We start from the raw sequence: 12817 nt of genomic DNA on the forward strand, positions 1-12817 counted from the left end.
TTATTCTTGTGACCGAGCCAATGCCGATAGTTTCTCTATGACATTCCTAAATGGTTGCACAAACCATGCCTACATACTTCCAGTGATACCTAAATACCTCACTACTTCCAGAAGCGTCATTTACCCAAGGATTTTTTGGTTTGTTGTTGTTTTTAAGTAAGTTCTTTGACCCATGTGGGGCTTGAAGTCATGACCCTAAGATTGTATGCTCTACTGAGGAGCCCCTCACCCAACAATTTATTCAACAGATATTTACTGAGTGCCTACTATGTGCTAGGTACCTTTCTAAGCATTGGGGGATATAATGGAACCAGATTCCAAGATCCTACTATTACAGAATTTGGGTGGGCAGGTAATAAATACACTAGAAACTAACTAAGCAATATTAATATGTCACATTTACATAATATGCTAAATACACAAATGTATACACTTATATGATTATTTTACTAATATTAATATAATAGAAAACATATATAATACATAACAATACAATTATTGATAGTATTTCAGAAATAACTGTGATAAAAAAATAAGAGGGGGATGTTACTTTTGATAGAATGGTAGGTATGAGAAGGTTTCTCTGAGGTGGAACAGTGGAGCTGAGAATTTACTCCTGAAAAGTAGCCATCCATGAGAAGAGCCATCTAGGCTGGGGGACAGCAGGTACAAGGATCATAAGGTGGGAACAAGTGTGATGTTTTCAGGGAGCTGAAGCAAGAGCAAGTAGTTGGAGTGTCCTGGCCAGGGGCAGAGTAAGGAGAAGAGGCCCTGGGGCAGGCTGGGCCCAGGCTTGGCCATGTTTTATATACCTTGGGAAATGTTTGACATTCATTTTATTTATTTATCATTTTTTAAAAAAAGTTTTATTTATTTTTGAGAGAGACAGAGACAGCGTGAGTGAGGGAGGGGCAGAGAGAGACAGGGAGAGAGAGAATCTCAAGCAGGCTCCTCGTTGTCAGCACAGAGATCGATGCAGGGCTTGAACTCATGAAACCGTGAGACCGTGACCCAAGCTGAAACCAAGAGTCAATGCTTAACTTACGGAACCACCCAGGCGCCCCTGGCATTCATTTTATTATTTTATTTGTTTATTTATTTATTTTTTCCTGGCATTCATTTTAAATGCAACAGGAAGCTTGGAGGGGGTTAAGCTGGGGAGTGACACAACCTGATTTATGTTCTTAAAAGATAATTTTCAGAAAAAGTAAAATTATGATTCTCATACAGATGAAAGTAAATGAACAGATGTTAAAGATTTTCTTTAACGTGTTCAATGCCCTCATCGTATTCAAAGGAAAAGTCAAAACACAGATACGTATGGAATAAAGCAATGTTGAATTGAATGTGTAAATGGTTTTTCCATGTGTAAACTCATGTTTCCATGGAGGGGGAGTTCAGGTAAGTGGGGGGAAGGGAACCTTTACCAGACAGGACAATTTGCATGTCTATCAGTTACTAAACTTTCAGAGTTGTAAAAGCAGTTCAAAGACAACGAATAGAATCAGGTAACTGGGAAGGGTGTGCTGTACGTACACAATGCAGGATTTTTCGCCAGAACACGATTTCTTTTCTAAAAGTTTTTTTAATAAACTTTTTGTTTTGAAATTATTGCAGATGCACAGGAAGTTGAAGACAGGTCAGAGAGGTCCTGGGTACCTTCCATCCATTTCCTCTAATGTAACTGTAGTTATATAAATGGAACCATGTAATATGTGATCTTTGGAGGTTTTCTGCTTAGTTTAATGCCCTTGAGATCTCTCCGTGTGGTGTGTATCAATAGTTTGTTCCTTTTTATTGCCGAGTACTATTCCATAGCAGGGATGTCTCTCTGTTTGTTTAACCATTCGCCTATTGTAGGATATTCTGATTGTTTTCAGTTTGGGACTGTTACAAACAAGGCAGTTCTGAAAAGTCACGTACAGGTGTTTGTGTGGATGTAAACTGTATTTTGGGGGGGAGTAAACGTCCAGGAGTTGATTGCTGGGTCACTATACAGTGTTTTAAAAGATTCATTCTGCGTTGTGAACAGTGGACTGTAGAGAATCAGATTGGCAGCAAGAAGACAATTTATTTTCCAAACAGCAACTGAGTGACCCTTTTAAAATATAATCATGTCTCTCCGCTGCCCTTTATTGTCTTTCTCCTCCACAGAGTGAAATCCAGAGTCTGTGCAATTACTTTCTTAAGACCTCTTTTAATCCACAACCATCCCCTGCCTCTTGGACCTCAGTCTTTCTACCCTCCCCCTCCTTCACTCCACTCCAGCCTGGCTGGTCTAGAAGAGGCCCTAGTGTCGTGCCTCCAGATTCTTACTCTCAAATATTTCTTCTGCTTAAAGTATTCTTTCCCCTGATGTCTGCATCAGTCCCTACCATCTCCTTAGCTCTAGACTCTCTTTGTCAGTGAGGGCCTCACTGATCACTCTATTTATATTGCAACTGGGCCCTCCACCCACGCTCCCATCTTCTTTCCCGTCTAGTACCTAGCGCCAAGTGTCATGTTGTGAGTTGTTTGTTTCCCCTGTCCAGAATGCAGACTCCTTTAGGGCAGGGGCTTTTGTCTGTTTTGCTCCCTACTCAGCATTTTTATCTGTTCTGCTCCCTACTGAATTCTCAGCATCATGCCTGGCACAGATTAGAGACTTGATACATATCTGCTGAGTGCATGAATGACTTTAGGAGGCTCTGGTAGTAACTCAGATAGATGGGAGCTGAGATGAGATGGACTGGTGCAGCAGCAGTGAGGATGAAGGAAAAGTAGACGGATGTAGAACATATTCAAGAGGGGGGTCTGTTCCATTTTATGCAGCTCTGAGTTGTAGGAAGGTGTTCCTTACCTTGAACCCAAATTTGCTTCTTCCAGCTGCTGGCCCTTGGGCTATTCAGAGGAAGTTTAGTCCCCTCCCTTTCCTTCCTGTGACCACTTCTAGGCCCTTTTTAGAATGGATGCATCTTTTTTAAAGAGTAGAAAAGAATAGCTATATTTGATCTAATTACTATTTTTCTCACTAACAGGGTTCCATATATTTATTAGGACTCTTTTAGTAGCCTGTGACAGAAACCCAATGCAAATGGATTAAGCATAAAAATGCTTGTGGCTCACATGACCCTGAGGATTATATATATATTATATATTATGTATATATAATATATATATAGGGTGTATAGTAGGCATCGATGCTCCTCTGGTGTTAGTAGGAGGGATCTATCTCCATTTCTCTCCTCTGATTTTCCTTGTGTTGTTTTTTTCATTTTCTGGCAGGCTCTTCCCCTGTAGCGTTCATCTAGCTACCAGCAGTTGTCACCTGTGTGGAAAGAGAGCACCAGTTTCCCATGGACTCCAGCAAAAGTGCCAGAATTGGCCATCATTGTCTAATTATATCAGGTTAATGGGTCCGTTTATTTGTTCGTTGACCCGCTCACTGTTACAATACATTGGGGCTATTTCCAATAAAGTAACTAAAGAACAAGGAACTGAAGAAATTTTCCAAAGTCACAAAGCAAATCACTGGAGGCTTTAACGTAAGTCAAGGTTCTTCTGTTTAATCAAAGTAGCAAATATACCTGGTCAAGCTTAGTAAATTTAATCCTTTATTCTCCACTGTTCACTTTCCTCCAATTTCTAGAATATTTCTTCCAAAGAGCTGAAAGGACCCTGGACAGAAGTATGAGCTTGAGATATTTATGAGAACAAAGTTGGCTATTAAAGCCAGGAGGGAAGATGGTGGAAAGAACAAAAGCCATTAAGAGAAAGTTGAGAACATGTGGTAACAAGCAAGTCAGATGGTACTTTCAGGTTCTTAGAGGACTTAGCAGTCTCCACCAGCAAGATGCATTCTGCCCTCTCTTAATTTCTTTGTATGAGTGTTGTATTGCCACAGGACAGGATGAGTTCATGATGTCAATTAGTGTTTAGTCCTGCATCTTATTCCAAAATACCACAGGGGGACCAGCTTTCACAAAGAAGGTTCTGAAATGAGCCGATGAAATACGGTCTCAGATAAGGGCAACTTGAGATTTGCTTACATCACACATTATACAGTTTCCTGGGCTTTCTACACATTAATCCATGCCAGATGTCCCTAACCAAAGCAATTAGATTTGACTGATGCACTGGTTGCTTGGAGTATTTCATAGTTTGCTAACAAAGCTTCTGTTAGTACCCATTTCCGAAGACCAATAGAAATATGTTTTTGGTATAAAACTTACGATAATTTCCTAACTGATTTCTATAATGTCCAGGCAGCTGGGTTTTTGGGATTTGTTTTCTAGACTAGGAAAAAGGAAAGTTTTGGTTTTTGTTCCTCTTCTTTTGTTTTCAGAAAGCAGCTGGTAATAAACTTCACGCGTTGCATAAAGATCAGCAATGACCCTTTAAATTACTGTTTTTGGGTTATTCAGACTTCTGGGTCTTTCCTCTGATCACTATAGGCAGCATCAAAAGTGAATGATTACAGAATCATAGACTTTTCTGCAAGGGACTATATTTGTCTCCTAAGGCTATCATAACCAAGTCCCACAAACTGGGTGGCTTAAACCACAGAAGGTTTTTGACTCACAGTTCTGGAGGCGAGAAACCCAAGAACAGGGTGTCAGCCACAGTGGTTCCTTCTGAGGGCTGTGAAGAAGAGTCCCATAACCTCCCTTAGAGTCTGGCTGGTGGTTTGCTGGCACTCTCTGGTGTTCCCTGCCTTGTAGAAGCATCACCCGCACATCTGCCTTCCTCTTCATGTGGCCCTCTCCCTGTGTGTGTGTCTGTGTGCCCATTTGTTTGTGGTCCCTAGAAAATTAATACATACACCATTTAGGCGGGCTATAGGATCGTCTCTGTTAACTTTGTCAAAAAGGTCAAGTGTTTGATTTTTTTTTTAAACAAGTCTACCAGAACTTGAATGATTTAATGTATATAGACAGAAGACCAATGCACCCAACAGATACACAGTTGGGCACAAACACTGGGCTCCCATGAGGACACAGAAAGGGACAGTGTGTAAGTGTGGTTAAGAACAGGGCCTTTGATCATCCCCAGCATACCCCAGGAGATATTCACTGTGCTTATTTGAGCACCCCCCGCAGAGATACTGAAGGAGAGTTACATAGGGCCGACACCTCCATGCCTCCTCCAACCCCACTCCCAAGGCATGGTCAGAGAAGAAGTTATTCTAGTTGAATCAAACCTAAAAATCATTAAAAACACATACAGATATTTTTTTAGGTCAGCCAGTCTTAATCTTGGCTGACTTAACCTTGGCTGGGAGAATTTTAAAAAAGATTGATACTCAGGACCTTCCTCAGCCCAATTAAAACAGAACCTCTGGGGCAATACCTTGGCATTGGTGTCTTAGGAATCTCTTCAGGTGATTTGAATGTACAGCTATCTTAAGAACCACTGCTTAAAGGAATGGCAGTGTCACTGGTATAAACACATCACAGTATCAAGGTAACCACTTAGAAGACAACTTCACATTGGGGGGTGCTTGAGCATTTTGCTGTTTATGAGCAAACAGGGTATGGCCCTGTCTTTGCAAAGACAAAGTTACTGCAGCTAGAGAGTAATCACACTGGCCCGAAATCCAAGCTAAGTGGGGCATGAAAAAGGAAGAAATGGATTAAAACCAGAGGATGGTTCAAACTAGAATGTCGATGGGTTTATTGGATATAAAAGAAACTCAGTCCTTTGTAATAGAGGGAAATGCATTCAGCTCAGGCAGACACCTTCTGGGAGAGGTCAAGGCAATGATTTAAACTTTTAGTCTTTTGTATTATGACTCTTTTGGTTACAAGAGACAGAAATCCAACTCAAACCAGATTAAGCACAAAGGGAAATTTATTGGCTCATTCAACTCAGAAGCATGCTAAGGCATCTCACAGGAAAGAAGAAAAGACTACAGGAATTAGAGTCTTCAAGATTAGAAAAAGGGGCTCACTGGTTCTAGGATTTTCTCTTTCTTCACACTACTCATCTCTCCATGTTGCAGGAAAGATGGCCCCAGCAGACACAAGATGTCATCTTCCCGGCTTAAAATCCACAAGAGAAAGAGATATTACATGCCATCCTTGGACTAGTGTATTGCTCGGGAGAGAAGGTTCTGTTACAGGGTAGACGTGGATAACAGGGCCGCCCACCGGAACTGCACAGAGGGGTGTGCTTCCTTAAGGAAGGGATGCCAGGTAGACCACAGCAACTGCTGTCTTGGAGAGCAGACAAATAGCCCTCCCTCAACCTTTAATAAAAGCCATTTCTGTGGGGTAAAGATGTTCCCTAAAACAAGGAAAAAGTCTTCCTTGAAATTATAAGGGAAAAAACCGAAATGACAAAGGAAGACCATCTTGAATATCAAAAGCCAGTTTTATGCTTTGCTATCTCTCTTTTCTACTTGGTGAAACTTAGGAGGATTGATCTGGACTTGTTTGTTCACGGACAGGTACACCTGTGCAAACAGAGACTTGACTTGTGACACAGTCTGCTCTGTAAAGCAAGTAATGTGTTTTCTGTAATATGCATGTCAGCAGCTGTTACTTAGCTGTTACTTTCCCTTTAATGACAGAGCCTAGTGGTTTTGTTCTGTATTTGTTTATTTCCTCTTCCAACTGGGATTCCAGGCTTCCCAAGAAAGGTCATTCATGAATCCAGAAGATAAGAGCAGAAGTGTGGCTCCTGCCTAGCTGCCTAGCAGAACCGCCCCCCTCCCCCCCATGTTGAACCTATAGGGATATTTGTTTTCAGTCTGTTGATACTATCATAGGTGTTTGGGACTTCTAAGAACACAGATATGGTTTCAAGTATAGACTTTTTTTTTTTAACGGAATCAAGTTGAAAAAGGCGAAAGATTTATTTGATCTGAAGAGAAACCAGAGTATTAAATGGAATCAAGTTGAAAGAGATCCTGTTTTTTTCCTTAGAAACTTGTAAGCTGCTCCATGTTCCAAGGGTCTCATTTTTGCCAGTAGAAGGGTAGCATGAGGGTTGTTCTGAATAAAAGTCTGAGTGGCACAGTGTAGAATCTGGAAGTTGTAGCCTGGTGCTAACTACCCATTATCTGTGTGTCTTCGAAACAGGAGAGTACAGAAGTTAGGAGTATGAGCTCTGGAGCTAGTTGCTTGGGTTTTCTGTTGGGTCTTCTGTTTACCAGCTGTGTGTCTTCATACTGGTTACTTTGCCTTCAGTATCTTGGTTTTCCCTTCTATAAAATGGGGATAATAACAGTGCCCACTTGGCCGCACTGTTCTAAGGATAACAGGAATGGATACATGGCCGATAAACAGCCTAGCACATGGAAAACACTCAATAAAGCTTAGTTCTTATCATTGTCTTCATCATCATTAGCTATAATCAAATGAAATCCTTTGTATATATCTTAATCCCAAACAACCAGCTGCCCAGGAGAGGGATCTTTGTATTTAGGCTAGTCTGCTGGCCTCCCCCTAAACCGCGTGAAGAGCACAGATGTTGGAACCAGCTCCCCTGGCCCCAGATTTAGGCTCCGCCACTCACTGACCCTGAGATGGTGGGCAAGTTGTGTGACTCTAGGCAGCTTAGGCATGCCCCTGAGTCCCATTTTCCTCAATTCTGAACCCTGGAAAATCACACTGACCTCCATCCTCTGCTGGCTGGATAGGTGGAGGACACCATATTTTCCTGCTGCCCCAGACCTGAGGCAGGGCACCAGTGGGCGGCCCGTGGCTCAGATGTACTCCATCTCTCCTTTTCCCCCCCGGTAATATATCAGTAAATGCAGGACACCCTAGATGCACTGGGACTTGTTTTTAAAGTCCCCCATTCGGTCCCTGTCTCATTCTCAAGTTTTTGCCATTCTGAATTTCAGGAAATAGTTCAGTTGCCAAAACTGGTTGAATGAGCTACTTTCAAAATTAGTCAAGTGATACAAAGTACTGCTTTGCAGAGTGGTTCTAGCAATTCCCTGTCATGGAACTATTCTGTAAGAGAGTGTTTTGACAAAAGGGGAGGATTTATAAAATTCACATTATGAGAACGCTTACCATCTTACCCAGGAAAATCCCTGTGTCATATAAATCTCTTCCCTTCCTCAACGAGAGTATCAAGACAAATCAAGACGTGGATCATCATCAAGTAACCTTCTGTGGAGGTATCCAAAGATAGAAATTTTAACGTTATTATTCTTACTCCCTTCAACAGCGAGGTCCCGTCTTGGGCGACTGGTTTGGTGCTGTCTGGATGGCCTCAGGTTCTAACCTTAGCTATGTAGTTTAAACTCAGTTCAGCAGCTCATGTTTATGGATAAATGAGCAAAACAGTAAAGATCAAAAGCAAAAAATAAAATTACTATGGAATTCAATATTTCAGAAGCCAGAGCTGGGTAAATGTTAGTCAAGTGTGGCGTTCAGAACGAAAGGCCCTCACTTATGATAATAAGCCTAACAAGGAAATGAGATTGACACAGCAATTCTCTGTTTTTGTTGTCCCCTGAGGTTAGAGATTATGCAGTGCATGTTTCTGTTTTTAGCTTCTTTGGTAATTCCTATGGTGAGAGACTACACTCCGCATATTTGTCAAGGTTGCACTCCTCTTAGGTGCTGGCTCTCTGAGGTAGTGCAGGAAACGCTGTTCTCACCTGAGCGTGGAGCGCCCAGCCCCCCACCCCCCAGCTGCCCCTTGATGCTGAGGCGCCCCCCCAACCCCCATGGCTGCCTTCTTTTTTTATGTTCAGTTGCTAGGGAATTCCACAGAGGAAACATAGGTCTGTCTTAACCACAGGTGTTGCTGTGAGAAATGTACAAATGGGTGGCCGGTGACAAGATGTTTACGTTCTTTATTTGATGTCTCATTGTGATCCTGCAGCCTTTTAACACCAATTGAAAGTAGACTAAGAACAAGAAACTAGGGAAGATGACATGGATTTGAATAAAATATAAACTAGTTAGGTTTCTTTTAGGTATGACAAAAAACAAAGCAAAACAAACAACAAAACAAAATCTCCACATGGATCCAGGGTTTCTTTGGTATTAGTTACTGTAGCTGAATCCTAGGGTAGAGGCGTCACCAGTAACCCCGGCTGAGGCCCAGGCTAGAGGCGTCACCAGTAACCCCGGCTGAGGCCCAGGCTAGAGGCGTCACCAGTAACCCCGGCTGAGGCCCAGGCTAGAGGCGTCACCAGTAACCCCGGCTGAGGCCCAGGCTAGAGGCATCAAAAGTAACCCCAACTGAGGCCCGCTGAAGGAGCAAAGGGCTGCATTGACTGAGGAAGGCGGGAAGGGGTAACAGGTTCTCCAGAGCAGCTGGAACCAAGGACTTAAGCTGGCAGAACTCCTACCTTCCCACCTGCTCCTTGTCCCTGTGCACCTCAGTTTCTCTCTGTGAGTCGTCCTCATTCTGCCCTACTGACGATGCACTGTCTGGACACCAGAGCCAGCAGACTGTCCCCCTCAGGTTTAGGTTAGTACCCAGGCAAAGAGAGCTTCTTTCATCCAGCACTTGCATTATACATCCAGGCTGGGAGGTGATTCACTCTACTTTGGGATATAGCCCAACGCTTGGACCAATTGATCTCTGTTGCCAAAGACTACATATTACAGTTGGTTGGTCTGATGCTTACCACTGTGGCCAGGGGCAGAGTGTGTGTTCTCAGGAGAAGAGGGATGACATCATTGTCAGTGGAGTCCAGGGCAGTCCATCCCTAGCTACCTGTGACATACGTAGCATAAAATCACAAGAATGCGTTCATTTGTCATAACTGTCCCACGTGCAACCAAAATATGTTCATATACTCCCTATCAAGAGAATCAACCTAATGTCACACCCAGTTACTACATCTAGCTCCAAGGGTAGTGTTTCTAGGCGATCCCTTTTCCTCTAGGTCAGGTTCAAGCATGCATCTTTATGGTCTGGCTTATGGTCAGACTAGTCTGGCTAGTCTACCTATGACTAACAGTCTCCAAGTACCCAGTATACAATAATGGGGTAAAAGGATAAATGCAATTAAACACTCCCAGTTAGGGGCGCCCGGGTGCTCAGCTGGTTAAGCTTCCAACTTCGGCTCTGGTCATGATCTCCTGGTTTGTGGTTTTGAGCCCTGAGTCGGGCTCTGTGCTGACAACTCAGAGTCTGGAGCCTGCTTCAGAATCTGTGTCTCCCTCTCTCTCTGCCCGTCCCCTGCTTGCACTCTGTGTCTCTCTCTTTCAAAAAAATAAACATTAAAAAAATTTTTTTAATTAAAAAAAAAAACAAAACTCCCAGTTAGAAAAATGAAAATGGAAAGCAAAATGTAGCAATCATGGTCCTTAGCCTTTTCCATATCCTGGTAGACCGGATAGCAAGGAATTCCTTCTCTAGTAGTGAGTTCCCTCCCAAATCCAGTCACTTGATATGAAGTGGTTTTACTGGGGAGCTTAAAATTGAACAATGGGGGGGGGGGTATAGCACATTTCTCTGAGGAGACGTGGAGTCTGTATTCCAAGCCTAACATCCACACTATCCCCAAGCCAGACTTTCTATGGCTTATGGGATGTGCTGGCCAAATATTCCAGAACCCAGCCTGGACTCCATTGATCAGTGATTCAAGAACTACTTTCAGACATGTCCAGGAGTATGTAGGTTTAATTTTGATTTTTAATTTTTAATGTTTATTTTTTTGAGAGAGCGATAGACAGAATGTGACTAGGGGAGGGGCAGAGAGAGAGGGAGACACAGAATGCGAAGCAGGCTCCAGGCTCTGAGCTGTCAGCACAGAGCCCGATGTAGGGGTTGAACTCACAAACTGTGAGATCATGACCTGAGCCGAAGTCGGGGACAGTTAAACCAACTGAGCCACCCAGGCACCCCAGGTATATGTAGTTTAGATGAGAAAACATTCGCATTTTAGGGACTTTATTTTTCTTTTCTTTTTTTTTTAATGTTTTTTATTTGAGTCTAGCTGACACACAATGTTACACTAGTTTCAGGTGTGTCAGGGACTTTATTTCACTGAACCATTTGTGTTAGAAGCCTTCCTAGAGTATAACATGCACTCCTCTACCTCTAGCGAACAATCCATGTTCCTTGTGGGAAAGGAAAAGACACAGATGTGCAACAACAGAAGTACCCATAATATCACAGTCCAGACATGACAATGATGGCTTGGCTTCCATTCTTCGGGGTGTTCTTTTTTATAGTGCCCGAGTGTTTGTGTGCATGCTGGACGGAAGTGGAACCCCATCACATGACTTGCCTAAAGCCTGCCTGCTTCTTCCCTCAGGCCTGCCTCGGAGGGGACAGGAGGACTCAGGGGAGAGGGAAGAGGACTGGCTGGAGTGCCTGGAGTGACACCCGTCGCCTTGTTGAATCCGGATTACGAATTCAGGACCATAGCAGTGAGTGGTGGCCCCGGCCGATTACTCAGCTACTGCGCACCACGTCTGCACCTCCCCTTCCTCATCACTCCTGAGCATCATTAGTCCCCCTGGGTAGGTCTCCCTCCCTCCAGCCTACCCTTCTCTTCTCTCTGTGATGAGACCTCTGATGTCTTCTTTTGGGCAGCTGTGTGGGAAGTTCTTCAGGGACAGGTTTTAACAGTTTGTGGGGCCAGTGGGATGTGCTGTATGAAATCATGGCTGTCCTGGAATCTGTGGGACCACAAGTCACCATTGAACTGAGCTGGGAAAACTGAAGGGACTCCACGTCTAGAAAGGGCCCGTGCCTGCTGTTTTTCTGCTAGCCCCCATTTAGTAATGTTTTGTATTTCCCCTTGCATCTCAGTAAGCTGAGGAAGCTCTGTTCCCACGCCAAGGGGGAAGCGAGAAAGTTAATCATTCTCTGAGTTTCTTCCCAGGCCCCTAAGCACCTGGTAGCATCTAAGGAGAGCCAGATCTCAAGAACGTTTCAGGACATTAGCTTCGGACAACCCTCGGCCAACGCTGGTGTTAATAGCCCCTACCATCGATGATCTATGAAAGAGCACCTACTATTTACCTGTCACTCGCCTTTGATTGGACCCCGTCCTGGATTCCTGAAGAAATATGTACCATGGACCGCTTTCCAGTGTGAACCCCTAACCCCAAGTGATGACAAGACTTCCTCTCCTTTCCTTTCTGACTCTCTCTGACACCCGGTCTGCTGTCACTTAACGCCATTCAGTAAACTCAGCTTTCGCTTCCTCTTAGCTCACATTTGATTTCTTCCCTGCACGAAGCCAAGGACCCTCTTGGCTGGTTCTGTGGGCCCCCCTCTGGGGGTCTTTGGGCCCGGCCTGCCTACGTCAGAGCATTGGAGTACGTGCTGAGGTCCTGCAGGGAGGGCACGCTTCTGGCCCTTTCCTCAACACTGAATTTAGGTTTGGGGTCAGATGCAGTCCTTTCGTTTCTTCCTTCGTTCTCTCCTCACATTCCCCTCAGCCACTGTACCCCCAAATCTGACTGGGCCCGAAGGGATCTGTGCGTGTGGTCTAGGAGCTGTCGGCCTGGGCACGTGTGTAACCTGACTCGTTGTGGAGAGGCGTCTCTGTTCCATCCTGTCTTACCCTGTGCGTCTCTGTGCTGTGGTTAAGAAGACAATTGCTGTTTTTGGCATTTTTGCCAAAACCCCTTGGCCAAAGTTTGAAAATCTCAGCAGGAGTATTGAAGTGGAGTTGGTGGACGGGTAGGAACTTTAGTAGTTTAAGTGTTAATTTTTTTGGGGGGGTGGGGCCTTCAGGTCAAACATGTCTCTCACTTAAGGTGCTGCTACCACAGTGATGCTTTTATTTATTTTTTTAAGTTTATTTGTTTTGAGAGAGAGAGAGAGAGAGCGAGCCTGCACATGAATTAGGGAAGGGCAGAGAGAGAGAGAGAGGGAAGGAATCCCAAGCAGGCATCTCACTGCC

General features: G+C 43.9%; 1 long non-coding RNA gene across 1 annotated transcript; it reads left to right on the plus strand.

The window, feature by feature from the left end:
• Positions 1–11253: 11253 nt before the first annotated feature.
• Positions 11254–12118, plus strand: LOC120228564. Its single transcript, XR_005527528.1, has 2 exons — positions 11254–11423; positions 11789–12118. It is a non-coding gene; the product is annotated as an uncharacterized LOC120228564 (long non-coding RNA).
• Positions 12119–12817: the final 699 nt, after the last annotated feature.

The sequence above is a fragment of the Hyaena hyaena genome, unplaced genomic scaffold (assembly GCF_003009895.1).
Source record: "Hyaena hyaena isolate Hyena2069 unplaced genomic scaffold, ASM300989v1 scaffold_24, whole genome shotgun sequence".
In the NCBI taxonomy this organism is placed as follows: domain Eukaryota; kingdom Metazoa; phylum Chordata; class Mammalia; order Carnivora; family Hyaenidae; genus Hyaena; species Hyaena hyaena.